Below are 11,579 nucleotides of genomic sequence, written 5' to 3'. Positions count from 1 at the left end.
TGGAGGGCCACAATGGGTTCTTAAACTGGACCGGAGGGCTGGAACAAAAGCATGGATGGAATGTTTGTGTGAACTAATATAAATTCAAAGTAAACATCATCACATAAAAGGGTACGGTCTTTTTTTTTTTTTTTTAGTTTTATTCATTTCAAACAGGCCGGATCCGGCCTGCGGGCTATAGTTTGCCCACGGCTGTCTTAGACCCTAAAATGGTACAGAGTAACAGATTCCCAACAGGCAAGACACCCCACAGGTAATCATGCTCTGCTAACCCCTGTTGGCCGCCCCCCTTCCTGGGGGCTGTGTCACCGCCTCAGCACTGGGGACAAGCGGCGCCCAGCCTGGCTTTTCCACGGCGGGTCCCTGACTGGATGGAGCTGTCCCAGTGCACACCAGGTGACAGTTCGTCCCTACCCGGAGCTGCTCTATAATGCCTGCACAGTAGTCCCATTTCTGCCCTACGGGCGTCACCTTGAACTGGTCCATGCCCCTTCCATAGGGCACCTTGCCAAGTATTCATTCCTTGAAATCGTTCTCCAGACTAAATATCCCCAGATGTTTTTTTAAAACCATTCCTCACAAAATGTCATTTTCACTATTCCTCCTGATCTCTGGGTCCTCTTTAGCTCCCACTGTCCTTCCTACGCCGTGGAACTCAGAAGGGAGAACATTACAGATGGGGGCTGTACAGCTCCTAGTGGTTTTGGATATTATTATTCCCCTAGAAATGCAGCTGAAGAGCCAGCCTAAACATTTTATTTCTGGTTGCTGCATCGCTCCTGTCTTATTTCGTACACTCGGCTGCCAAGCCGCTGATCCCCAGGTATCCTTTGAAAATGTCATCTTGTTGGAGTGAGTCCACAGCTCCAGCCTGTTGAGATCTTTTTGGACCCCCGACCCATTAACGTAACACCATTCTCCCTCCCAAATCTACCACCTGAAAAGCTGACAAGCCTGCCATTAATGCCATTCTACTTCCAAATCCTCGTTTATAATGCGGAAGAGGACAGGGTCAAGTGTGCAACTCGATACATCCCCCAGCGTGACAGTGACTTGTGAACTGCACTCTTGAGGTGTGACTCTACCAAGCCACCTGCCATTCAGGTGTAGCACTTGACCTACATTTCTTCACCTTCCCTGGTAAGGATCTCAGGGACAACGGACAAATGAGGCTAACAATAGCCGCCCGCTGACCAGTGGATGAAAAGACTAAGAGTAAAGCTCTTAGAGCAGGGCCCTGCACACAGCGAGGAACCAGATGTTGCCTTTATAACTGACAACAAATACAATAATAGGAAAAAGACCTCTTTTTCCAATTCCCAGACAAACCGCCCTTCTTATTGGCATCTAAATATAGCCATTAGGCAGCTGAAATCAATAGAAGGAGCACTGGCATCTAAGAGCTGGAGTCTGAATCCTGAAAATCCTTCCAGAATTTCCACGCTCTGAGGTTGGCGATACCCTGCCCGTCCAGGGCTACAGGGAGAAGCCAATGAGATCCGGTGTGTAAAAGAGGTTTAAAAGTTGAGTCAGGCTAAGCAAACATAAAAGAAGAGTGTTATGATTATTACTGCTATAAATCTCTCAAAGATACCCTTTCCATTGGTAGAAACCTGCCTGTTAAGCCAAGGAGGAACCTATAGATGCACGCAGGCTGCCAGAAGGCAGTCTTTCAGCGCAGAACAGCCGGACTGGTGCAATGGAACGGATCTCGGATCTCCTCTCCCAGCAGCAATCACCTTCTCTCTCATCTCAGATCAAAACCCAGGCCGGCTTATAAAGGGTAATGGAGTCTCTCCTAGCCTGTAGGAACACCTTTGTTGTTCCATCATCACCTTGCTGAGTCCAGGACCTGAGTCATCTGCAGCAGAGATCTGGCAGGTAATGATGGGCTGGGAGGGTTGCTTTCAGCTCCCACATGGCGTGACCCGAACTACCCTGAATGGCAGTTTCTAAGAACACCGAGCTTTTGGTTTGGACATTCTCAGGGCAGGTCCAGAAACCCGGTTCTTAACTCAGCTGAGGATGCTTGCTTCAGAAAAGAAATGGTCTTCACTGAGACAAGATTGGGGGTGAGAGGGTTTGCCAAGAGGCCAGCCTGCAGGTCCCTACCAGGGTCAAGATCTCCCATAGGAGGGACGAGGGGGAGGGAACTGGCATGGCCTATCATATCCTCCTGGGAAAGAGCAGCAGTTAAAATATGAGGCAATAACTGGCTAAATTCTCCTCTCCTAGTCCATGTAAGGTTGGTTTCCCAACTTCCAGGAGCAATGAATGCTGAGGGCAGATTTTAAATATATATCTACATATAACTGTTGGCAAGACACTGAGAGGATCATGCCAATGAATCTATTAACCGATCAGGGAATTTGCTCAGAAAGCCCCTGGGAGGAAGAGGGCCAGAGGGAAGGTACCAATTTTTGTCAGGTGACTTCTGGAGCTCACTGGTCTGCAAGCTACTCTCTCACTCACTGGACCCCTACACTACTCTCTCTCTCAAGAAAGGTGGCTGCTTAAGTCACCTGAAAATCATCACAGGACACATGAAAGCTAACTCAGACTTTCATAGCCACTGCTGACTTCTTGTGACATTTGAACATAGTCTTGTCTTTCTCCTACTGCATTTCCCTGACGATGCACCCACACACAGAGACGGTGCCTGGTTCTACACACTCACATCTGCAGGAATGAGTCACAGACGAATCTCTATATCATGGCGGTTATTGCAGTGTTCTGATGCTGGTCCTGCAGAGCTGAAGCAGGACCAGGCTTAGCTGATTGGTGTCATGGGCTGCATTCTGAACCCCCACCCCAAATCCACATGTTGAAGTCCCAATCCTCAGGACCTCAGAATGTAACTGTATTTGAAATAAGGTTTTTAAAGAGGTGATTAAGTCAAAATGAGGCCGGTTAGGGTGGGGCCCTAACCCAATATGTCTAGTGATCTTATAAGAAGAGTATGAGACACTAGGGGTATGTGCACATAGAGCAATAACCATATGAAGAGGCAGCAAGAAGACAGCTGCCTGCAAGCCAAGGAGAGAGGCCTCAGGAGAAACCAACCCTGCCGGTATCTTGATCTTGGACTTCCAGCCTCCAGAACTGTAAGAAAATTAATTTCAGTTGTTTTAAGACTCTTAGTCTGTGTCTGTGGTATTTGAAAGCCTGGGAAAATTATTATAATTGGTTTACCTAAAAACTGTTCAGGTTCACTGGATAAGGGAGAAAAAGTGTAGTTTGGAGGGCAGGGGACAAGGGACTCCTAAGCTCAGACATACCAGAGATTGAATGCATCTTCCTCCTTGGTTTGGGCTGTGCCATGTCAATGGCTATTGTAGCAAGGTCAAGGTGGGGGGCAGTCTCCTGATTCTTGACATCTGGCAAATCCTGTCCACCCTGGAGGCCTGAGGCTGAGGTCATCTCAGGTATCTAGCAGTTGGTCTGAAACAGCTGGAGGTAAGCTACAGCCTGGGGGAAACCAACTTTTAACAGCCTACTTTCTTTTTTGGCCGCTTACCTTTGTGGGTTGTGATGAATCTGTCATTGTTATCCTTCCAGAAAAAGATAAGATCATGGGGTGAGTGGGCTAATTGGCAGTGAGGTAGCCACCAGCACATTCACAGGTTTGACAAACTGAATCAGACCAACTGGCCCAATGCTGCTTTTCACCAGGAATGCACCCAAATTCCAGGTTCTACCTGGATGCATTCATTGGTCCTCCCTCAGACTCTCAGACCTGATAGACACTGGGTTTCCCAGTGAGTATGGTGCAGACAGAACCACTTCCCTGGGGGCCACGAGAGGAGAGGGACCCACAAATGCTCACTGCTGCTAAGGGGTCCAGACACACGAGTAGGCGGGACTCAGGGATCAATCTAACAATAGATATGTCATTAAGCTCTCTCCGGGCTGGGGGTGGTGGTGCTTGTGGGGGGACCTGGGGTAGGAGGGAAATCAAAGCAAGAAAGGAGGGTGTTTGAAAGGTATTGTCAGGCTGATGTGTGGAGGGGCTGAGAGGAGTGACATGCTCTACTAGACAGAACTGACAGGCTGGCAAATGGCATCGCCTTTACTTTCCCAAGGATAGCAGGGTGGGCGGGTTTGGCCAATTCAAATGCAAAAGCCCCAGGGCAGGATGACTGGGAAACCTTTCAGTATTCACAGCCATCCCTCTCCAACCTCACATAAAGGCCTAAAGGGTCCCTTCACATCTCTTCATTCACTTTGAGGTTATTTACACAGTGGGATGAGAGCCCCCATAATCACTGCTGGCCAAGATACACACAAACCAACACACACCTCAAACCTGAGGCCTTCAAAAGGGGGGAGGGGGCCTGTCTCAAATTCTATCCCAACCTGATCCCCTGGAGGAGGAAAGGGGAAGTGTAATAGGGGTCCCATCCACGGGGCAGATTTGAATCAAATTAGAACAAAGAGCAGGAAATATCTGCAGTGCAGCCAGTTCACCCAGTTTGGATGGGGTCATGAGCAGCGAAGATCTGATGGATAATGTGGTCCTGAGTCCAAGCTCCCCAGCTCCACTACGCAAACCAAGCCCAGCCTTTCCTCCCAGGACCAAAGGGCTGGCCTTGTCCTGCCCCAGCTCAGTGAGGCCAGCAGGAGAAAGCAGCGTGCATGCTATCGAAAGCACGGCAGCCTGATCATTATTCTGTGTAAGCAAGGTTAGAGGAGACCGGAAAAACAAACACCCCCCCGCCAGTTCCCCCCAGTAAAATCCCCCAAGCCCCACTGCTTTCATAGATGAGAGAAACACGGAGAAAAAGAAATCTGCTCTTGGCAGCACTCAGCAGTTATAACTCCGCCAAGCCTCGGCCTAATGGTCACATTTACTACCTTGGAAATTTCCGTTTCAACTCTCCATTCTCATTTGTGTGTGCCAGCCGGTGATGCTGGGGGCGAGGGGAGGTTTGAACCTGTCTGCGAGGGACCCAAGACCTGGATCAGGGCAAACTGCCCACTTAGAAGGCCTCTCAAGCCGCCCAGAGTACGTATGCTTAGCGCCTTCTACCCCCATTTCCACGTGTTTGGTTTAAAACATTTAGCCCCAGGCACAATGAAGTGTCTCATTTACGGCGTTCTCCTGGACCATTAGACGGGGACTCCACACTCATTACGCTGATGAACGTGCCACTTACCCATGCAAATTCCAAGAGCTGCCGACACAGAGATGGGAGGTGCGCAAGGTAGCTGTCAAGGGCTGATTTAATTACACAGTCACTCAGTGGGCAGAGCGGAGCAATTTTTAGCCAACTGTTCTAGTAAATATTATGGGAAACCCTTTCACAGAGCGCTAATTCTGGCTTAGTGATTTCAAACGTGCCCGCTTTAGTTCTCATTCAAACGCTCACCGGGCACCCGGAGACCCTAGGCCAGGCCAGAACATCAAACAGGATGCATTAGCCGGGATACCGATTTGCAGTTGATTATTAAAAAAAAAAAAAAATAACATTACAAACACCTGAGGATCACTGCCATTTAGGTGAGGACAAACTGGAACACCCCCTCACTTCCTGCGGCTCTCAAGCCTCCCTCTGCCCCTCCCCCCAGGCTGAGTCCCGCCAACCGGCCGCGGGGCGGGCAGGGGGACGACCCCCGCGAACACGGCTCCCGCGGGTTTGGCCAAAACAACCATCGCAACCCCACCGGGACGTTTGAAACGACAGCCAATCACGGCGTCCACCGCAGGGGAAATGGCATCCTCGCTTTCATTTTACCCCGTTTGTGACCGACCGAAGGAAAACAACACAAAACAACAACACGTCCGACGACAACGAACTCTCAGGGTGTCCGCCACGGCGGCCGCCGCCTCCGCCCGGGCGTGTCAGCGATGACCCCGCGGAGAAGTGCCTCCAGGAGCTCGGAGACCCGCTGCACGGGCACGGCCGCTTGTCCGGCCGCAGACACGGATTTCACTTTCCCCAGCTAGAGCAGAAAACGCACGCATCCCGTTTTGTTTTGTCCCCCCCCCCCCCTTCCGAAAAAGTCTATAAATAACCCAGGATCAGCACAATTATGCAGAACATCCTGTTAGAAGAAGAAATGTAAACTAAAACCACTTACGGAGACTCAGGCTGCCAACTTAATCTGATTCTACGACGGCTGTAAACATGTTGTACTTTTGGAACCTGAAGCGATCCACATGAGCACGGGTGCCGTCACGAAAAAGAAAAAAAAAAAAAACAAGAAGAAAGAAAAAAAAAACCTCACAATGTAACCACCACAGAAGCCCAGCCCCGGCTCGGAGCGCCGCGACTCGGGGCTCTGCACGCCCAGGACCGCGGGGTGGACCGGCCGCAGTCGGCACCGGCTATCCCCGCTCGCACACGCCAACTGTTTTGACTACAGGCACTTGTTAAACACAGAGTTTCAGGTCCTACCAGTTGGACACCAGAAGTTCATAGAACTGACCCCGTGCCAAGAACAACAAGCACAGAAAGCGAAACGGCCGCCGCGTGCGCCGTGTTTTTGTTAACTGTTTAGGGAAGCCCCAAAGCCATGGGGTAACCATCCAGGACCCAACAGCCCTTAAATAACAAAAGCCAAAGATTACCACCTCGGAAGACATGGCAGATGTTTGGCAGAGAAAGGACACGGGTCAACCCAGTTTATTGGTGGGGTGGGTGGTTTTCCGAGAGAAGGGGGGCGGGGGAGGGGCAGGTGTCACATGACAAGCTGCGGTTATGAGAAGGAACTGACTGGGTGCTCCCTTGAAGCATCTTTTTCACGTCGAGATTGACTTACGAGATGTTGCCAACGCCAAGGCCTCGGTGCACATCTGGAGTGACTGCATTGGAATTTGTTAGCTGGTAAACCCCACGGGAGGGAAAAGGGGCGGGTGGAATGGGGTTTTCAAGATGTAGCCAGGGGTCCCTGGCCGGGTAGTTCAGGTGGCTAGAGCGTCCTCTCCAGACGCCAAGGTTGCAGGCTTACCCCGGGGCCAGGGCACAGACAAGAATCAACCAGTGGATGCATAAATACGTGGAACAATAAATTGATGTGTTTCTTCTCTCTCCCTCCCACCCCCTCTTCCTCTCTCTAAAATAAATGAACAACAACAACACATGGGAAAGGGACTTCCAAGTTCCCTGCTCGGTGTGCCGCCGGCCATGCAGGACGCTAAGGGAGGGACAGCTGTTTCTGACCTGGTCCCGGGAAAGGCTTCCCTTTCCCCTCTGAGTTTAAGGTTGTCAGGGTCAGCCTTTGTCCCTCCCAGGACAGGAGTCTGTGCTCGCTTCAGGTGACAGTGAACAAAGTATTTTCATCTAGCAAAATAAAATGAAAAGGCATGTTTAAACCCCGTATTTAACAAGGTTTTCCACTGCTTCCTCAGAATGCATCAACTAACCAAATTTCAGAGTTGCCAGAGGATAACTGGGGTGTGGATATAAGAATGAGAAATTTTAAACTTCTGAGTGGACTCAAGCCTCCCCCGCCACCCCAATCTATCCACCCATTCATCCATCCATCCACCCATCCACCCATCCACTAGCTCTGATTTGAACAATACAATGTTGCTCCTTCCCCACTCCAAAGGCCTAGGGGAAAGCAGTAAGTAGAAACAGGTTGTTGGTAAAAGACACTGTAACCTTGGGCTAGACTCCCATTTATGCTGGAAAGTATATGTAGGCCCTCTGGTTCTGGGGGGCCACCAGTGCAATGGTGGTGGATATGAACCCACACAGTGGCTGCCCCTTTCCTCCCAAAGGAACTCACATTTTATGACAGACTATATCTAGAAACGGTTTCACTGGGATCTTAAATGGAGTGAGACGCAGCAGTTGCCTGACAGATGCAGAGAGAAGAGCAAAGGCAACTCAGAGCATCCAAGACAAAGGAAGGAGCAGGCGAAGAGGAAGGTGAGGTGGGGGAGAGGGGAAGGGGGGAGGGATGCCCTGGAGAGAAGGCTCTGGTCTGGCAAAGTGAGTCTTAGACCAACCCTGGCCTCAGGGCTGGCAACTGATTCCTTAAAGGCCTGGAGTATTTGTGAGCCCCGCTGCTCACTTAGAACTCCATGGTTTCCCTGTCTCCCTCACACACATTCTATCATTCGATCCTCCGAAGCATCCCGAGAGATGGGGAGGGTTGGCATTATTATCCCCATTTAAAAAGAGGAAAACAGGGGCTTGGAGAAGCCTCCGTCTTAGTCCCATGAATGGCGACTTGTGCCGGTGTGGTGTTTTATTCACAAAGTCCTGTGAGAGCTTTATTGGTCCCATTTCTATGGACGGGTAAATTGAGATTTTTGGAGAGGACACAAACCATGTCCAAGGCCACAGTGCAAATCACAAACAGCCCGCGGTCTCCCATCTCCTCACCCAGGCCTTCTCGCTGGCTTCTACTGTGTTTCCAGAACACACAGTAATAGAACTAGAAAGGCCAGTAAAGTTGTTTTATTATAAAAACACATCTTCTCCCTTGGTTTCCTCAAAAGTCCCTGTTTTTACGGTTTTTCTGCAGCAGTTCACAGCCTGCAAACTCCCCGTGCCAAAGGGTTCTCTCCACACCAGCAGCTTCGGACATCTGCACACCAGAGTTCTGATTCAATGGAAAGTAACCATCTCCGCCCAGCCTGCACCCAGCCTGCACCCAGCCTGTCACTTGATTAGTTCACCCACGTGCTGATCCCTGGCTCCTCACCTAATCCTGGTCTAAGAAGCCGGGACAGAATGGCCCTGCAGCCCTGCCAAGCGGTACACGATGTAGCCTGCACCTCCAGGTGTGCTGCCTCGCACATGGTTTGACGGGTCTCTTCTTCAATGTGGTGTTCCAAAGTTCTGTTTTTGCTGAGTTCTTTGGCAACAGAGGCTACTGAAAACACGGCACCAAAATGAAGGGTTCCGCTGTCATGTGCCTTGTCTGTGCCAAGTGGGCACCCTCACAGCTTGGTGGGGGGTGCCATTGCTGTTATGTGATGCACATGGCAGGCTCATTGCAGGTTGGGGGCATTTCTGCTGAGAGAGCATGACAGCGAGTCACTGCAGGCGCTGAGGTGCTTGGAGGGGTGAATGGAGACATGTCAGGATGTCCAAGCGCTCAGGGCCATGAAAGAGATGCTGAGTGGGGAACGGAAGATGGAAGACGGTCAGGAGGAGATGATTAGAAAGTTCTAGAATGTTCTGCCACTGCCTCATGAATCTATCTCTCCTCTTCTTTCTCCCTGAAAAAACGACACAACAAAACACAGAACCAAAGGCCAGAGAAGTTGGATGTCAAAGTGGCCTTTATGTTGAACGTCACTAAAGCAGCCTAAGTCGTAAGGACTAATGAAATTTATGTCTCCCGTTCACTGGAGAAGCTCTGTGGGTAGATGAGTTGCACAGGTGGTGCCTCTCACTGATTTGTTTGAGGTTGTTTTGGTAACCGCATGACATTTGCATCCATGCTACCTGAAAAGAATATGGGGACTGGGTACACCAGATTGGTCTCGACAGGAAAACTCATTTGCTCACAAGATACAACATGAGTAGACTACAGTATTTCCATGTACCTTGTGACTCCTCTGAGCATAGAGACCCCCCCCCCCTTTTTTTAAACCAAAAAGTAGGACACATAGTTTGACAAGTGCTGGCATATTCAACGAAGACAGGAAGGTAGGCCATTTAAAATCAGAACATCTGAAAAGCCGTGAGGCACGGCCACCAAACTTATAATACCAAGTTAGTAAAAGTGGGCTGATGGAACATGGAACATTAGCAGAAACTTGTTGTAGTTAGTACTGGTGTGCTTACGAAACCATAGACCAGACAAATCCCACTTTGCCAATGAATGCGGTGGTTTGGGGAAGGCTGGTGAGCACAGTACACCCAGCTCTTGAGGACAACAGCATCGATGGAGACAAAGTTGGGGCCCTGTGCCCATTCTCTGGGCATTTAGATACCCTCTGGGCCTCAATGAAGGGAGCTGGTCAGGGACCAGTGAGGTCTGTAAAACATGGCCTGGTTATGTGGAAAGCTGGTGAAAAAAAGGATGGGTCCAGAAAAGGATGGAATCAGAAAAGGATGGAGGCCTGAGCTGCCAGGAGACAGAAAGGCAGGGTAGTGTGTCAGCAGCTGTGGCAGCCGTTGGCTGAGGACTTGGCTTTCCCCCTGATGTTGCCCTGCACACCTCCAGGTCAGAACCTAAGGCGCAGCCCCATGCTTTTGCTTTTGCCCTGTTACCCGGGTTCACAGGGACTGAGCCAACCTGCCTGACCTTACCTGAGACTGGCTTTGGCTTAATCCTCTGTGATGGGGGCTCATGACCAGTTTTGCACATATGGGGGCCACGTAGGCTAAATTTTTCAGGGGAGTGCAAATCTCAATCAGCCTTAGTCAGTACTGTACCAAACTCTGCAAAATGACTTTATGGTGAAGGTCAATAAATTGGGTTGACTGAAATCTGGATCACTGGACTGTAAGTAAGTTCCCTGAGGGCCAGTTCTGAGTCTCCTTTACCTGTAGGCCAATGCCCTAGCCAGCGCAGAGAAGCCGTGCTGTGCATTATTAATGCAGGCTTCGAATGAGCAAGTGACATTCCAGTTAATGTGCATCACAAAGATATACGCATGCCTTATTAGGTATAACTGGAAGGTGAATATCTTTATGTTAGATGGGTGTCAGATTTAGTATTTTGATTAACTTTAAAAAAATATATTTTTTTAAATATATTTTTTATTGATTTTTTTACAGAGAGGAAGGGAGAGAGATAGAGAGTTAGAAACATTGATGAGAGAGAAACATCGATCAGCTGCCTCCTGCACATCTCCTACTGGGGATGTGACTGCAACACAGGTACATGCCCTTGACCGGAATGGAACCTGGGACATTTCCGCAAGCCGACGCTCTATCCACTGAGCCAAACCGGTTTTGGCAAAATATTTTGTTTTTTAAAAAAATATTTTTAAAATTGATTTCAGAGAGGAAAGGAAAGGGAGAGAGAAATAGAAACATCAATGCTAAGGGAGAATCATCGATTGGTTGCCTCATGCACACCCTCCCTTCTATCCTCCCCACCCCCAACACACACACACATACACACACATACACTAGTGTAGGCCAATGCCCTAGCCAGCGCAGAGAAGCCGTGCTGTGCATTATTAATGCAGGCTTCGAATGAGCAAGTGACATTCCAGTTAATGTGCATCACAAAGATATACGCATGCCTTATTAGGTATAACTGGAAGGTGAATATCTTTATGTTAGATGGGTGTCAGATTTAGTATTTTGATTAACTTTAAAAAAATATATTTTTTTAAATATATTTTTTATTGATTTTTTTACAGAGAGGAAGGGAGAGAGATAGAGAGTTAGAAACATTGATGAGAGAGAAACATCGATCAGCTGCCTCCTGCACATCTCCTACTGGGGATGTGACTGCACCCCAGGTACATGCCCTTGACCGGAGGAACCTGGGGGACATTCCCAGGTTGCAGGCTCGATCCCCATTGTGGGGCATGCAGGAGGAGGCCGATAGATGATTCTCTCTCATCACTGATGTTTCTGTCTCTCTCCCTCTCCCTTTCTCTCTGAAGTCAGTGACGTGTGTGTGTGTGTGTGCGTGTGTGTTTTATAAATGAGGAT

The 11,579-nt window shown here is 49.4% G+C and overlaps 1 protein-coding gene across 3 annotated transcripts in view; it reads right to left on the bottom strand.

Moving 5' to 3' along the window:
- Positions 1 to 11,579, bottom strand: part of ATXN7L1 (ataxin 7 like 1) — a 240,146-nt gene that overhangs the window by 68,692 nt on the left and 159,875 nt on the right. The window contains exon 1 of one of the 3 annotated variants that reach the window (XM_006774883.2): positions 6,082 to 6,612. The exons of the other annotated variants lie outside the window; for them this stretch is intronic. The gene's annotated coding sequence lies outside the window, so the exon portion shown is untranslated. Of the gene's footprint in view, positions 1 to 6,081; positions 6,613 to 11,579 lie in introns of those variants that run through there. 3 annotated transcript variants of the gene reach the window in all.

This window comes from Myotis davidii, unplaced genomic scaffold (genome assembly GCF_000327345.1).
Source record: "Myotis davidii unplaced genomic scaffold, ASM32734v1 scaffold125, whole genome shotgun sequence".
In the NCBI taxonomy this organism is placed as follows: domain Eukaryota; kingdom Metazoa; phylum Chordata; class Mammalia; order Chiroptera; family Vespertilionidae; genus Myotis; species Myotis davidii.
This window is presented reverse-complemented; position numbering and strand designations above follow the sequence as displayed.